Below are 14,103 nucleotides of genomic sequence, written 5' to 3' on the forward strand. Positions count from 1 at the left end.
AAGTGTTTTGCATTCTCTGCACCTGTAATGTGAAGGAACTAGATGACCTAGAAATCGTTCCATTTCCAAGGATCAAGTTTAATTAGAGTAATTTATATGCATGCAGGACACAGTGTAAAGTTTTGTGCAGGTAGATTTTGAGTTTCATAGTCCTTATCTGCTGCATTCCACCAAAGGAACTGAAAGAGCACAGAATTAGAAAGTTATTGCTGCTAACTCGGTGTCTGATTTTCACCATACTCTTTGCCTCTCTGAGCCTTGAGACGTTCATTAGTAGAATAAAGGGGTTAAAATAAATGACCTCTGTTTCAGTTACATATTGTATCGTATAAACCACCTCCAAGACATAGTAGCTTAAAATAACAGTGCTTTTTTATTATTTACATTGTGTGGGTTAACTGGACTCAGTTGGGCCCACATAGTTTAAGCTAAGGTTACTCATGGGAACGCTATCAGCCGAGAGCTCATCAAAAAGTTTCTCATCCTCCAGGATCTCTCTTTACCAGCTTATTACCATTCAGGCTTCTGTATGGTGACTGGCTTCCAAGAGGACAAGCCCCAGTGAGCAAATGCTTACCAAGATTTGGTTGCCCACATTCCATTGGCTAAGACCAGCCAGATGGCCAAGCCCAGAGTCAGTGTGGAAAGGGCCTATACATGGTTGTGAATTCAGAGGCACGGTTCACTGGGGGCCACTAATGTAACAGCCAATCAAGACCTTTAAAGTGTCGGCACTTGCCACAGGTACTAGCACATGGGGCTAGGGTCGTAATCACAAGCTAAATATGAACCCCCTTTATGTATGTTTGTCCTGCACTGTCTTTTTTATTGTTTCAAAGTTGTCAGTTACACATTTTCAAATCTGAATTTCTAAATTGTCTTAAAAAATTAGATTATCTGGTTGTATTAGATGTGCATGGCAGCAATATGCAGGGGTTAAATAGAATTGGGGCTTCCTAGGCGGCCCTAGTGGTAAAGAGCCTCCTTGCCAATGCAGGAGATCTGCTTCTGCTGCTGCTGCTGCTAAGTCGCTTCAGTCGTGTCTGACTCTGTGCGACCCCATAGACGGCAGCCCACCAGGCTCCCCCATCCCTGGGATTCACCAGGCAAAAACACTGGAGTGGGTTGCCATTTCCTTCTCCAATGCCTGAAAGTGAAAAGTGAAAATGAAGTCGCTCAGTCGTGTCCAACTCTTCGAGACCCCATGGACTGCAGCCCACCAGGCTCCTCTGCCCATGGGACTTTCCAGGCAAGAGTACTGGAGTGGGGTGCCACTGCCTTCTCCGCAGGAGATCTACAAGATGCAGTTTCCATCCCTGGGTCAGGAAGATCCCCTGGAGAAGGAAATGGCAACCCACTCCAGTATTCTTGCCTGGGAAATCGTATGGACAGAGGAGCTTGGCAGGCTACAGACCATAGAGTTGCAGAGAGTCAGACATGACTGAAGCACCTTAGCACACATGCACGTGAATAGCGATTCCCTTCTTTATGTGAAGCATGAACTCTGTAGATTGCCACTGTTAGCACTGTTCCCTGTTGGTTATATCTGCATCTTGTTATATCTGCAACTTGTACACTTAACCCATATAGATATTTGAGTTTGCAACCTTGGGCATTGGAACTATAATGGAGGTAACTCAAGGTTTCTATCCTTTTATTAAAATCATATCCCACCTTAAGAGGAAAAAAATACTGATATTAAAATGGTCAAATTCTAGGAGCTCAGTGAGATGAAAAAGTTGTGTATATGATAGAAATCATTCCCAAGCTGTATAAGAGGCAAGCTGAGCCAAGACTTATCACTGGCTCTTTCCTCTCCTCAAACAACTACTCAGGTACTTACATTTTTTTTTTTTTTATTGCTTCAGGCTTGATGGCAGCTGGCAATTAGATTTGTCATAGACAATGGCAGAAGACCTTGGGGTTTATATGACATGACAAAAACAAACTGATACAGGTCCATGATCCCTCAACCAAAACCTTGAGGTCCAGATATGCTTCAAAATTCAGAATTGTTCAGACTGTACAAAGGTGGTGTGATGTACATACTGTATATATAATGTGATACTCCCAAGAGGTCTCGGACAGCATTTTATAATCAAATACATACATTTTTCTGTAGCAGAGCCTGTAAGTGCCTATTAGCAATTTATAGCCTTTCAGTTCCAAATCCACCCTTTCCATGATTTGAAATACTAAGTGGGACCTTGTAAATATTTGCCAGCTGACAGTGCTTAACTTTGTCAATAGAGAGCCCTAGAGTGAGGCAGCCAAATGAAGGGTCTTCCGTTCCCTGTTCCAGAATAGTCTTTTCCTTCTTGCCTTTGTGGCACAGCAGCAAATGGCTTGCAGAACCCACACATGCACACGTGTGGTTGGAACATCCAGAGAGCGCTTCCCAGTGAGTTCAGTGGCACCTTAGCAGGCAGCTTCCTACTTGCCAGCCCCAACCTGTAGCACCTCAGCAAACTTCCCCATCCAGTGGGCCATAACTATCCTCTCTCTAGTAAGGTTTGAATCTCATCCTAGCAGTGGGGGTGGGAGGATTCTTCCGAGTCTCTTCCCTTGAGTACTCTGCCTCAGTCTCAAAGGTAGTGGCTTCTCCCTGTAACTGCTACTTGTGTATTCTTTGGGGTTGTCTTTACTCCAACACCCTGTTACTAGTTAATAATTTTTTATATTAAATTTTCCCCAAAGAGAGTATGGCAGATGTGAGGGTATGTGATTTCCAAGATTGGGTCATGAGAGTTGTGGGTCCACCCTTGCTCCCTCTGTCTTGGTTACTCTGGAGGAAGCAAGCTGCCGTGTCATCAAGACACTTAAGCAGCCTTCTGTAATATCCTTGTGCTAAGGAACTGAGGCCACCTGCCAACAGCCAGCTCTACCTTTCCAGACCTGTGAGTAAGCCGTCTTGGAAGCCATCTCTTCCCACCCCAGTTGGTCCTTTAGATGACTAGTCCTATTCAAAACTTGACCTCGTGAGAGACCCTGAGCCAAGACCCACCCACCTAAGCCATTCTTCAACTTCTGCCCTGCAGAGGCTGTATGAGATAATAAATGTTTATTATTTTAAGCTGCTAAATTTTTAGATAATTTGATAGGCAGCAACAGAAAGCTGGGAGTTACCCCCAAAAAAAGAGCTAGTTGAAATGCTGCACTTGGTGAGTTCTCTTGTAATCAAGGCACCATAAATCCTTGGTAGGGCTTTATGTCTTTCCGTTTCTTATGTATACTCTTGAAGGTAGAGTGGTATTTTTAAATGGTGTGTTTTGACCTGTGCTAACTTTTCTGAATTCAAATACGTTGTAGAGAAGGATAGTACAGTGAAATTTTGACCTAACTCATTCCCACCTATGTAAAGAACAAAATTCTCTTGAAGAAGAATCTTGTGAAACCAAAGGAAAGAGTATGTTGGGAAGTATTGAAGGTAGGAGCCCCTTATTTTATCCACATGACAAGGTTCTCTGCCTTATCCATTTAAGCATAGAATCTAGAAAAAAAGATGGTTGTCATGATATCCTTGCTGTTGCTGCTAAGTCGTTTCAGTCATGTTGAACTCTGTGTGATCCCATATTAAGTACATTTATTTGAACTGGAAAGATAAAGCCATACTTTTTCTAACTTGGCTGACTGGTTTGATAGCACCACTAATAGATGTTACTAATAGATGAGGTAAATCTTTAGTTCTGTAATTTTTAGGAAGATACATTTAAAGCACATAAGGAAAAACATTTCATCAATTAATTTACTGGCAAATGTACTGAAATTAACATTTGTATCTTCCCTACCAATTTTTTTTAACTTATCAAGTTACATAAGACCTCCATGTGAAAGGGTAAAAAAAGGTTGTATTAGAGTGGAATACACTATGCCACCATGGCAAATTAACTGTGCATCATTCAGAATTCAGTCAGGGAAACAGAACCAGTAAGATGGTTACTGAGGGGCTTTTTTTTACAAGTTGACCTCACATAATTGTCCAGTTTAGTTCAGCAATCTCTGTAAGGTTGTAGTTTTTGCGTTGATGCTGGATTTTCAAGTCCACAAGGCAGGCAGTCAAGACAAGAAGACAGATATAAGGTGCGGGAGAGCAGGCATAAAAGTCAGAGAAAACCTGTCAATTCTCACTGCCCTGACCTTGATGGTGTATAGGTCTTGCAGAGCCTGGAGCCCTTTGTCAGGGAACTGAACACACACACCTGCCCAGGAACTGGAGAAGCTGGAGGGGTCTCTAGAGGAAGGTGGGGTGATGGCAGACCCAGCTATTCCTCACGTGAAGGAGGCGAGTGAGCAAGCGGATCAGTGACACTGTGTGTGGGCTACAAAGTGACTGCAGTTTCACTTCCGTCTTCCAAATCCTGGCATCTGGTGGCTCACCCTGATCAGAACCATGGAGGAACAGAATTTGGAGAAACGTAGTTTAGCTTAGTCAAGCTGACATGGTGCTCAGTTTCCACACTCTGGAAACATAGTGGCTTTATATATATGTCTTGTTCATACAAGGTCTAATGGAGTCAGCTAGCCTTCCATCTTATATTACTGTACACCATCTAGAATCCATGGTCTCTGGTATTGCTGGGATAGAGGAAAAGCTCACCAGCTTATTCGGAAGTACATTATTCCTGCTCACTATTCATTAGTCAGTACCTAATCATGTGGCCCTAAGAAGCTGCGAAGGAAGCTGAATTTGATGAACACAAAGGAATTTTGGTAGAGGATCTGTGCTATAAATTAAAGTAAAGTAAAATTAATATTCATTTCATAAATCTTGGTTAAGATTTTTTAGTACATTTCCAAGAAATGGAGAAAAGGAATTTCTCCAGTGAATATACAAAAAAATGATTTTACTAGTCAGGTGGTTTCCAATACTTTGCTCTCAAAAAAATTGCAGGATTGAATTGAGTTTTAATGATAATTTAAGATAATTTTGCTAACAGACCACTATGTAGTATTTGACATGACAACTTGGAAATAATCTTTAAAGTTGCATGCTATTTCTGTGAGAAATGTTCATTCTTCTATGAACAAGTCTTCTTAGTACTAACATCTGTAAAAATAAAATCTAAAATTTATATTTGACACTGAACCCTGTCTCATTCTAACAACAAGTAATATTCATACTTGGATATGCAAACTACTTTTTAAATTATTTGTTGATTTAAAAGATATAATTTTAATAAAATTCTGTGTTTATCTTTAATCATTTAACTTCAAATGTACTTATTGTTTAATCAATTGCATTTAATAATAATTATCATGTTAATTTAACCCAGAAAGGTTTTTTCCTACTAATAGGTTGACCCTATGGCCACAGAAAATACAAATTACAGCATATAGAAGAGAAGTATGATAGGGTGATCAATAAAAGACTTTCAAGCATTAGAATATGTTTGGGATAAAATTAGGATAAAATTATCTGTGGAAAATGGAATGGAAATATGAGTTCAGGGAGGGAAAAAAAGAATATTAAATTTCCTCCTATTGGAAAAGAGCTTATTCATGTGTATTTTTGAAGGATGATGGTAGAAAATTGTTACTTAAATTTCATTGAGAAGAGTAATGAAACAATTTTTCAGTATCAACACACTGAAAATTCTTTTCATCTATGTATGCTGAAAATTTTAGATACCAGTTTAAGAAATGAGTAACTGCGTAATGTCTGAAGATTTGAAGGGGGCGGTGACATAAGCAGAAAGGGTTAAAGATTACTGCTGTAGGTCACTGTGGTGACTGAAGAAAGGGCCTTGCTACTCTAAATGCCAGCCTTTAGTCTGGAACAAGACTAGACATCTGCCAAGAAGTCCTTGACCTAAATGTGAAAGAACTGGATTTGGATAATATCCCTCCTCAATAATAATGGGGGACTCCCCTGGTGGTCCAGCGACTAAGACTCCTTACTCCCAATGCTGGGGTTCAGTCCCTGGTCAGAGAACTAGATCTCACAACTAAGACCGTGTGCAGCCAAATAAATAAAAATAAATGTTTAAAAAAATTTAATAACCAAAGACATACTTATTGAAATAACCATCAGATAGTCAATCCTTTTGTCCCACTTCTAACTCCTGAGTAGCTGCATGCAGGCTACCCACCCTACCACTGAAGGCTGTTAAGAGTCTAACTACAATACACCTTTTCAAAATAATTTCTCTCTACTTTCCCTACCTCATGTTCTGGCTCTTCACATTTCCCTCACAGCCGCATACTTGCTCGGATCACTCTCTCTGGCATTTCTTCTCCCATGCTGGGGAGGATGAGGTGGGTACTAGCAAATGAGGTAAGAAATGAGAACTGACAAGAGCAAAATTTAGAAAGTTTGGTAAGAGTTTTTTTGCCAAAGCCTATCCCAGGCCTTTCTGGAGGCTCTGAACAGCTTCAAGGGTTCCAGGTATTAAGAAATGTATCCTAAGGAATATCCTAAATTCTGAAGATAGATATAGATAAGATATAGATACAGAGGGATGAAGTTATGTAGGGATTTCCTGATGAACTAAATTCTAGCTGGAAGAACAGTTTATATGACTGAGGTTTCAGGCATGAATCCCAATGAGTTGTGCTCTTGTATTCAAGTATGGTCCGTTCCTGGCCTTATTCTGTCCCTCCCACCTGAATGGAAGTGTTGTGTGTCTGCCTTTTGCCTTTTTTCTGTCTGCTAGAGGAATTTTGTAACCAGCTGGGGCTCAGAATTACCAAACTTGGAGTGAAGTGTCTGCACCAGGACCATTATCCATGTAACAGGATGTTAAAATACAACTCTTTCAGTCCAGAATTTCAGTTGTGGCCTCAAAGCCAAAAACAATAGGTGGTGTCATTTTAATGCAAAGTCTTACATGAAGTTTGGAAGATCTGTGAAGAGACTGTTGCAAAAAAAAAAAAAAAAGAAAATCCTAGGAAATTCCCTGGTGGTCCAGTCATTAGGACTCTGCGCTTTCACTGCTGAGGGCCCAGATTCATTCCCTGGTTGGAGAACTACACTCTCACAAACCTCACAGTGCAGGGGAAAAAAAAAAACAGTTCTGCCAGCTAGTAAGCCCATCCCTGATTTTGAGGGTGTACAGGAGAGCCGTGGAGACTGATTGGCAGAGGTGTGAGCGGATTTAGAGAATTTTTCCCTCCCAGTTCTGCGCAAGTAAACCCATATGTGTTCCCTGAAGTTGCGAGACATGCGCACTGGTTCCTCATCCATGGGTGGGAAAGTAAGGACATAGGCCACAGGCTGAGTGGGAGCAGGCTGTGGCCACAGCAGGAAATCCCTGTCTTGGGAAGGCTCATCCTTCCTGAGTTCTGAGGGACAAAAGTGCATGGTTTGTGGGAGCCAGCTGTAGATTTCGCAAGAAGACTGTCTTGAAACAGTTGCTGACCAAGAAGACCATCTGAGGGGCCAGTGTGATCTCAACAGGTGTGCTTTGTTGGGGGAGTACCCCACAGAAAGTCAGAGGTTAAGAGAGGTTTCAGGTATCTGGCCAGAGGAGGTATGTCTCATCTGAGAATAACCGGAACCCCAAAAAGTGGCCCATGAGAGCATTCTGACATGAAATACCCAGGACATACAGGTGCCAGATTATAACTGGGCTAGTCAAGACATCTTTTCCCCTGCCTCAGATAGAATTCCTCAGATGCAGACCCTGAGTCAAGGATACTGTAAAGGGCTTTATTCAGGAGTGATCCTAGCACTCTCTAACCCGTTAGAGAGGAAAATAAGAAAGGGAAGTTGTGCTTTCAGGCAGAGTTCCTTGGAGAAGAGTTTGAGCTGCAGACTGATCCTGGTGTGGTGCTCCGGAATGTCGATTACCCCTCAGAGTCTCGTGACTGGAGGGGCGGGACCTTGGCTTTCCTGGTCGTGGATCAGCAGGCTGCCCCTCGGCGCTTCTGGCCCTGTGCAGAGCGTCACCAGCACAGGAGGGCCATCCTCCCCATAGCAGTTGGCGTGGGCCTTCGGAAAGAAAAGCACACGAAGCCAGAGAAGGAGGTTAAGGGAATCTGGGTCTGAGCACTCGCAGCACCTGCTGCAGATCACCCTGCACGCTGTTCAGATCCACTTGTTTTTTACATTAAGTTCACCTCATCACAACTTCTTCAAGACTTGGATTGGTCAGTTTCTAGGAGAAAGATTAGAAGAAGGATGTTAGAGGGATGAGCAATAGCTCTCACTGCTGCTGTTGGTACCAAGGCTGTAAATAATCATTTGTCATCTTCCTCTCTCTGTTCTGGATTTCCTCCTTTATACGGCCATAAAGTAGAGCAGTATACTTTATAAATATATATATACACATATATATGCTTTATATATATACAGTATACTTTTTGACTGTACTGCTTCTGCTACTCTAGGTGGCTTGCCTTGAAGGGTGTCCCAGATGTTCATCCATGAGAGGTCTGGGGCCCTGGATACGCATGCCTTTATGCAGTTGGGATTGCTGGATTGGCCATTCCCCATGACAGCTGGCCTGGGGAGAACAGGGCTCTCGGAGCTGGGACCTCTGGGCCACATTTCGCCGCGGCTCTCGCCCTCACTCACAGGAGAACGGAGCGCAGCCCTGCTCAGCTCCGCTTCAGAGTGATGTGTCACATTGACCCGGTCCCCGAGGCTTCTGTGTCCGCTTCTGTCTCATTTTGCTTCTGTAATCCCAGGGTGTCCATACTAGTTTCCTGTGGCTGCCACAACAAATGACCACAAACCTAGTGGCTTCAGACAGCAGAAGTGTATCCTCTCACCATTCTGGAAGCCAGAATTCTGAAATCGAGGTGTAGGCAGGACCATCTTCCCTCAAAGGCTCTAAGTGAGATTCCTGTCTTCCTCTTTTGTCTATTTTTCCTCTGGTTTTAGTTGTGGTGAAATAGGTGTGCATTATCATTTTAACCATTTTTAAGTGTACAGTTCAGTGGCATTAAGTGCACTCATAGTTGTGCCACCATTGCCACTGTCCGTCACCAGAAGTTTTTTCCCAAACTGAAACTCCATAGCCATTAATTAATAGCTCCCTGTTTCCCCTTCCCAAGCCCCTGAAAACCACTATCCTACTTTTCCATCTCCGTGAGTTTGTCTGTTCAAGGTACCTCATGAAATAGAATTATGCATTATTTGTCCTTTGAGACTGGCTCTTTTCACTTAGTATATTCTCAAGGTTCATCCATGTTGTAGTGTGAGTCCAAAGTCCTTCTTTTTTAAGGCAGGACTTAACATATAAGAAAGGAATAAGTTGTAATTCCACTGAATGTGTGTGCCACATTTTTGTTTCTTTGTCCTCCCATTGATGGACACTTGGGCTGCCTCCACCTTTGGGCTTTTGTGGATAATCCTGCTATGAGCATGTGTATATAATATCTTAAGTCCCTGCTTTCGGTTCTTTTGGGTATATACTCAGAAGTGGAACTGCTGGATCACATGATAATTTTATTTTTAATTGTGTGAGGAACTACTACACAATTTTCTGCAGCAACTGTATCATTTTACTTTCCCACCAGCAACATGCAAGGGCTTCAGTCTCTCCACATTCTCACCAACAACTGTTATTTTCTGCTTTTTGATGATAGCTATCCTAATAAGTGTGAAGTGGTATATCCTCTGGTTTCGATTTGTATTTCCCTTCTGATTACGTGACGTTGAGTATCATTTCATGTGGCCATTTGCATATAATCTCTGGAGAAATATCTGTTCAATTCCTGTACTCACTTTTCAACCCAATTATTCTTTGTCTTGTTGGTGTTATTCTTGAGTTGTAGAAGTTCTTCATATATTCTGGATTTTAATTTCTTATCAAATATATGATTTAAGAATATTTCCTCCAATATTTTCACTCTGTTGGTAGTGTCCGATGCACATAAATTATACATTTTATGTAAATATTTTTCATTTGCTGCCTGTACTTTTGGTGTCAAAGCCAAGACATAACTCCCAAATCCAGTGTTATGAAGCTTTTCCCATTTCCTTCTAAGATTTTTAGCTGTTACATTTAGGTCTTTGATCTCTCTTGAGTTCATTTTTGTGTATGGTATAAAGTAAGGGTTCAACTTCATTCTTTTGCCTTTTTTGCCTCTTCCAGCTTTTGGTGGTTCTTGGTTCCTTTTATTGTGGAAACATAATTCCAATTTCTGTCTCTGTCTTCACATGGCCGCCTTCTCTTTGTCTCCATGTTTCTCCTCTGTGCCTGTATTTTGTAAGAAATCCATCATTGGCCCACGTTAATCTGAGATGATCTTAACTTGAGATCTTTAACTTAGTTGTGTCTGCAAAAACACTTATCCCAGATAAGGTCACATTCTGAAATGGTGTGTAGAAATATTTTGGCAGGTCACCATTCAGCCTGCTACAATGTCCATTCTAATATCCTTTGCTACAAGCAATTTTATTACCAATACTTTTGTTCCTTTTCCTTAGAAGAATCTTTAACACCCTCTGCCACGTCCCATGTAAAGCACTCCATTCAATGCAGTTAGCGCCAGATCCTGATCTGCTGGCTTTTTGGCTGTATCTGTTCATCATTTTCTTAGCGGTTGTTCCAGGTTTTGCAGTATACCTCCTTAACTTCTCAGTGCATTTACAGTTAATATTGTAACACCACCTAAAATATAGGAGCCTGGCAGCGTATGGATGCATTTGTCCCTTCCCGTCTTTTACGCCACGCTCAGTCACTGCAGTCGTGTCCAGCTCTCTGAGACCCTGTGGACCATGGCCCGCCAGGCTCCTCTGTCCATGAGATTCTCAGGCAAGAATACTGGAGTGGGTCTTTTATGCCATAGGTGTCATATTTATTAATATTATGTCTAAATACATTATAAAGCTCACAAGACAAAGCTCTACATTTTACTTTAAAGAGTATTTCTTTTAAAAGTCAGAAGAAAAAATAATCTTTTATGTTTATCCAGTTATTTACCATTTGTGATTCTCTTTATTCTTTTGTGCATATCCAATTTTCCATCTGGTGTCATTTCTTTTCAGTCTTCCTTTAGCATTTTTTTCAGTACCTCCCTGTTGACAATGAGTTATTTTGTTTTTTCTTTAATCTGAAAATGCCTTTATTCATCATTCTTGAAGGATATTTTGGCTAGATTTAGAATTCTTGGTTAAGAAGTTTTTTCTTTCCACACTTAAAGATGTTCGCTTTTGATTATATTAACTTCTTGGGGATCCTCTAAGAAATTACCACAAATGTCATGGCTGAGAACAGCAAAATTTATTCTCTTGAAGCTTCTCATTAAAATGGTTTGATTTCCACCACCCCCCACCAAAAAGAAAAAAGAAAAACCCACCTGCAGAGAGATAGTTTCACTTCTTCCTTCTTCCTTCCTGTTTCTGACACCTTTTTTTTTTCACTTTTCTTGCCTGACTGCTCAGGTAGGACTTCCAGTGCTTTGCTGAACATGGGATGCTGAGATTAGGCGCCCTTGTCTTGTTCCTGATCCTAAGATGAGAGGCTTTCGCCACTGAGTGTATCAGCTGTGCACTTATCATATGTGGCCTTTATTACGTTTAGGTACATTCTTTCCATATGTAATCTGTTAAGAGTGTTTATCATGAACAGATGTTAAATTTCGTCAAATGCTTTTTCTATGTCTATAGAGGTGGTGTGATTTTTTTTCTTTAATTCTATTGATGTGATGTGTCATGTTAATTGGTTTGTATGTGTTGAAGCATCCTTACATCCCAGATGTAAATCTCATTTGATAATGATGAATGAATCTAATATGCTGCTGAATTTGACTTGCTAGTATTTTTTTGAGAATTTTTGCATCTATATTCATTAGGGATACTGGTTTCTGGGTTTCTCTTCTGATAGTGTCCTTTTCTGGTTTTGGCCAGTGTGATGCTGGCCTTTTAAATGAGTTTGGAAGTGTTTCCCCCTCTTCAGTTTTTTTAATAGGACTTCGAACGTTTGGTAGAACTCACTAGTGACGTTATCTGATTGTATCTGGTTGTGGACTTGGTTTTTGGGAGGTTTTTGATTACTGATTCCACTCTGTTGAGATTTTATGTTTCTTCCTGATTCAGTCTTGTTAGATTGCATGTTTCTAGCAATTTATCCATTTCTTTTAGGTTGTATAATTTTTTGCTATGTAATTGTTCATAGTAGTCTCTAATGGTCCTTTGTATTTCTGTGGTATCAGTTGTAATGTCTTCTCTTTTATTCCTTTTTTTAAAAACCTGTTGTTTGTGGGGGGAGGTGTTTTTATCTATTTTTTGGTTGCGATGGATCTTTGTTGCCGCATATGGGATTTTTCTAGTTGCGACAAGCGGAAGCTACTCTTCATTGCCGTTCACAGGCTTCTGCTTGAGCTGGCTTCTCTCGTTGCAGAGCACAGGCTGGGAAGTTGGGGCAGAGGGCTCAGCAGTTGTGGCTTACAGGTCCTCGAGCACTCAGGCTTCAGTAGCTCTGGCACGGGCCCAGTGATTGCAGCTCTTGAACTCTAGACGGCAGGTTCAGTAGGTATGGCCCATGGACTTTAGTTGCTCCCAAGCATGTGGAATCCTCCCAGACCAGGGACTGAACCCATGTCCTTGGCATTGGCGGGCAGATTCCCATCCACTGCACCACCAGGGGAGTCCCTTTTCCTTTATTTCTCGTTTTATTTGAGTTCTCGCTTCTTGGTGAGTCTAACTAAAGGCTTACCAATTTTGTTTAGTGTTAAAAACAAAAAACATCTCTTAGTTTCATTAATATTTTCTGAGTCTTTTTAGCCTCTATTTCATTTATTTCTGCTTCTGTCTTTATTTCCTTTTTTCTACTAATTTGGACTCAGTCTATTATTTTTCTGTTTCCTTAAAGCATAGTTCAGTTCAGTTTAGTCAATCAGTCGTCTTTGCGACCCCACGGACTGCATCATACCAGGCCTCCCTCTCCATCTAACTCCTAGAGTCTACCCAAACTCATGTCCATTGAGTCGGTGATGCCATCCAACCATCTCATCCTCTGTCGTCCCCTTCTAAACCTGCCCTCAGTTCCTCCCAACATTAGGGTCTTTTCCAGTGAGTCAGCTCTTCGCATCAGGTGACCAATGTATTGGAGCTTCAGCATCAGTTCTTCCAATGAATATTCAGGACTGATTTCCTTTAGGATTGACTAGTTTGAACTCCTTGCAGTCCAAGAGACTCTCAAGAGTCTTCTCCAACACCACAGTTCAAAAGCATCAATTCTTTGGCACTCAGCTTTCTTTATGGTCCAAATCTCACATCCATACATGACTACTGGAAAAACCATAGCTTTGACTAGACAGACCTTTGTTGGCAAAGTAATGTCTCTGCTTTTTAATATGCTGTCTGGATTGGTCATAGCTTTTCTTCCAAGGACAGGCATCTTTTAATTTCATGGCTACAGTCACCATCTGCAAGCCCAAGAAAATAACGTCTGTCACTGTTTCCATTGTTTCCCCATCTATCTGCCATGAAGTGATGGGACAGAGGCCATGATCTTAGTTTTTTAAATGTTGAGTTTTAAGCCAGCTTTTTCACTCTCCTCTTTCACTTTCATCAAAAGACTCTTTAGTTCCTCTTCACTTTTGCCATAAGTGTGGTGTCATCTGCATATGTGAAGTTACTGCTATTTCTCCCAGCAATCTTGATTCCACCTTGTGCTTTATCCAGCCTTGCATTTTGCATGATGTACTCTACATATAAGTTAAATTAGCAGGGTGACAATATATAACCTTGACGTACTCTTTTCTCAATTTAGAACCAGTCCATTGTTCCATGTGCAGTTCTAACTGTTGCTTCTTGACCTGCATACAGATTTCTCAGGAGGCAGGTAAGGTGGTCTGGTATTTCCATCTCTTTGAAAATCTTCCACAGTTTGTTGGAATCCACACAGTCAGAGACTTTAGCATAGTCAATGAAGCAGAAGTAGATGTTCTTCTGGAATTCTCTTACTTTTTCTATGATCCAGCAGATGTTGTTAATTTGATCGCTGGTTCCTCTACCTTTTCTAAATCCAACTTGAACATCTGCAAGTTCTCAGTTCACGTACTGCTGAAGCCTAGATTGGAGAATTTTCAGCATTACTTTGCTGGCGTGTGAGATGAATGCGGTTGTGCAGTAGTTTGAACATTCTTTGGCATTGCCTTTCTTTGGGATTGAAATGAATTTTGGGTGCTTTTTAAATATTTACAAATGTT

This window comes from Cervus elaphus, chromosome 25 (genome assembly GCF_910594005.1).
Source record: "Cervus elaphus chromosome 25, mCerEla1.1, whole genome shotgun sequence".
NCBI classification, from domain to species: domain Eukaryota; kingdom Metazoa; phylum Chordata; class Mammalia; order Artiodactyla; family Cervidae; genus Cervus; species Cervus elaphus.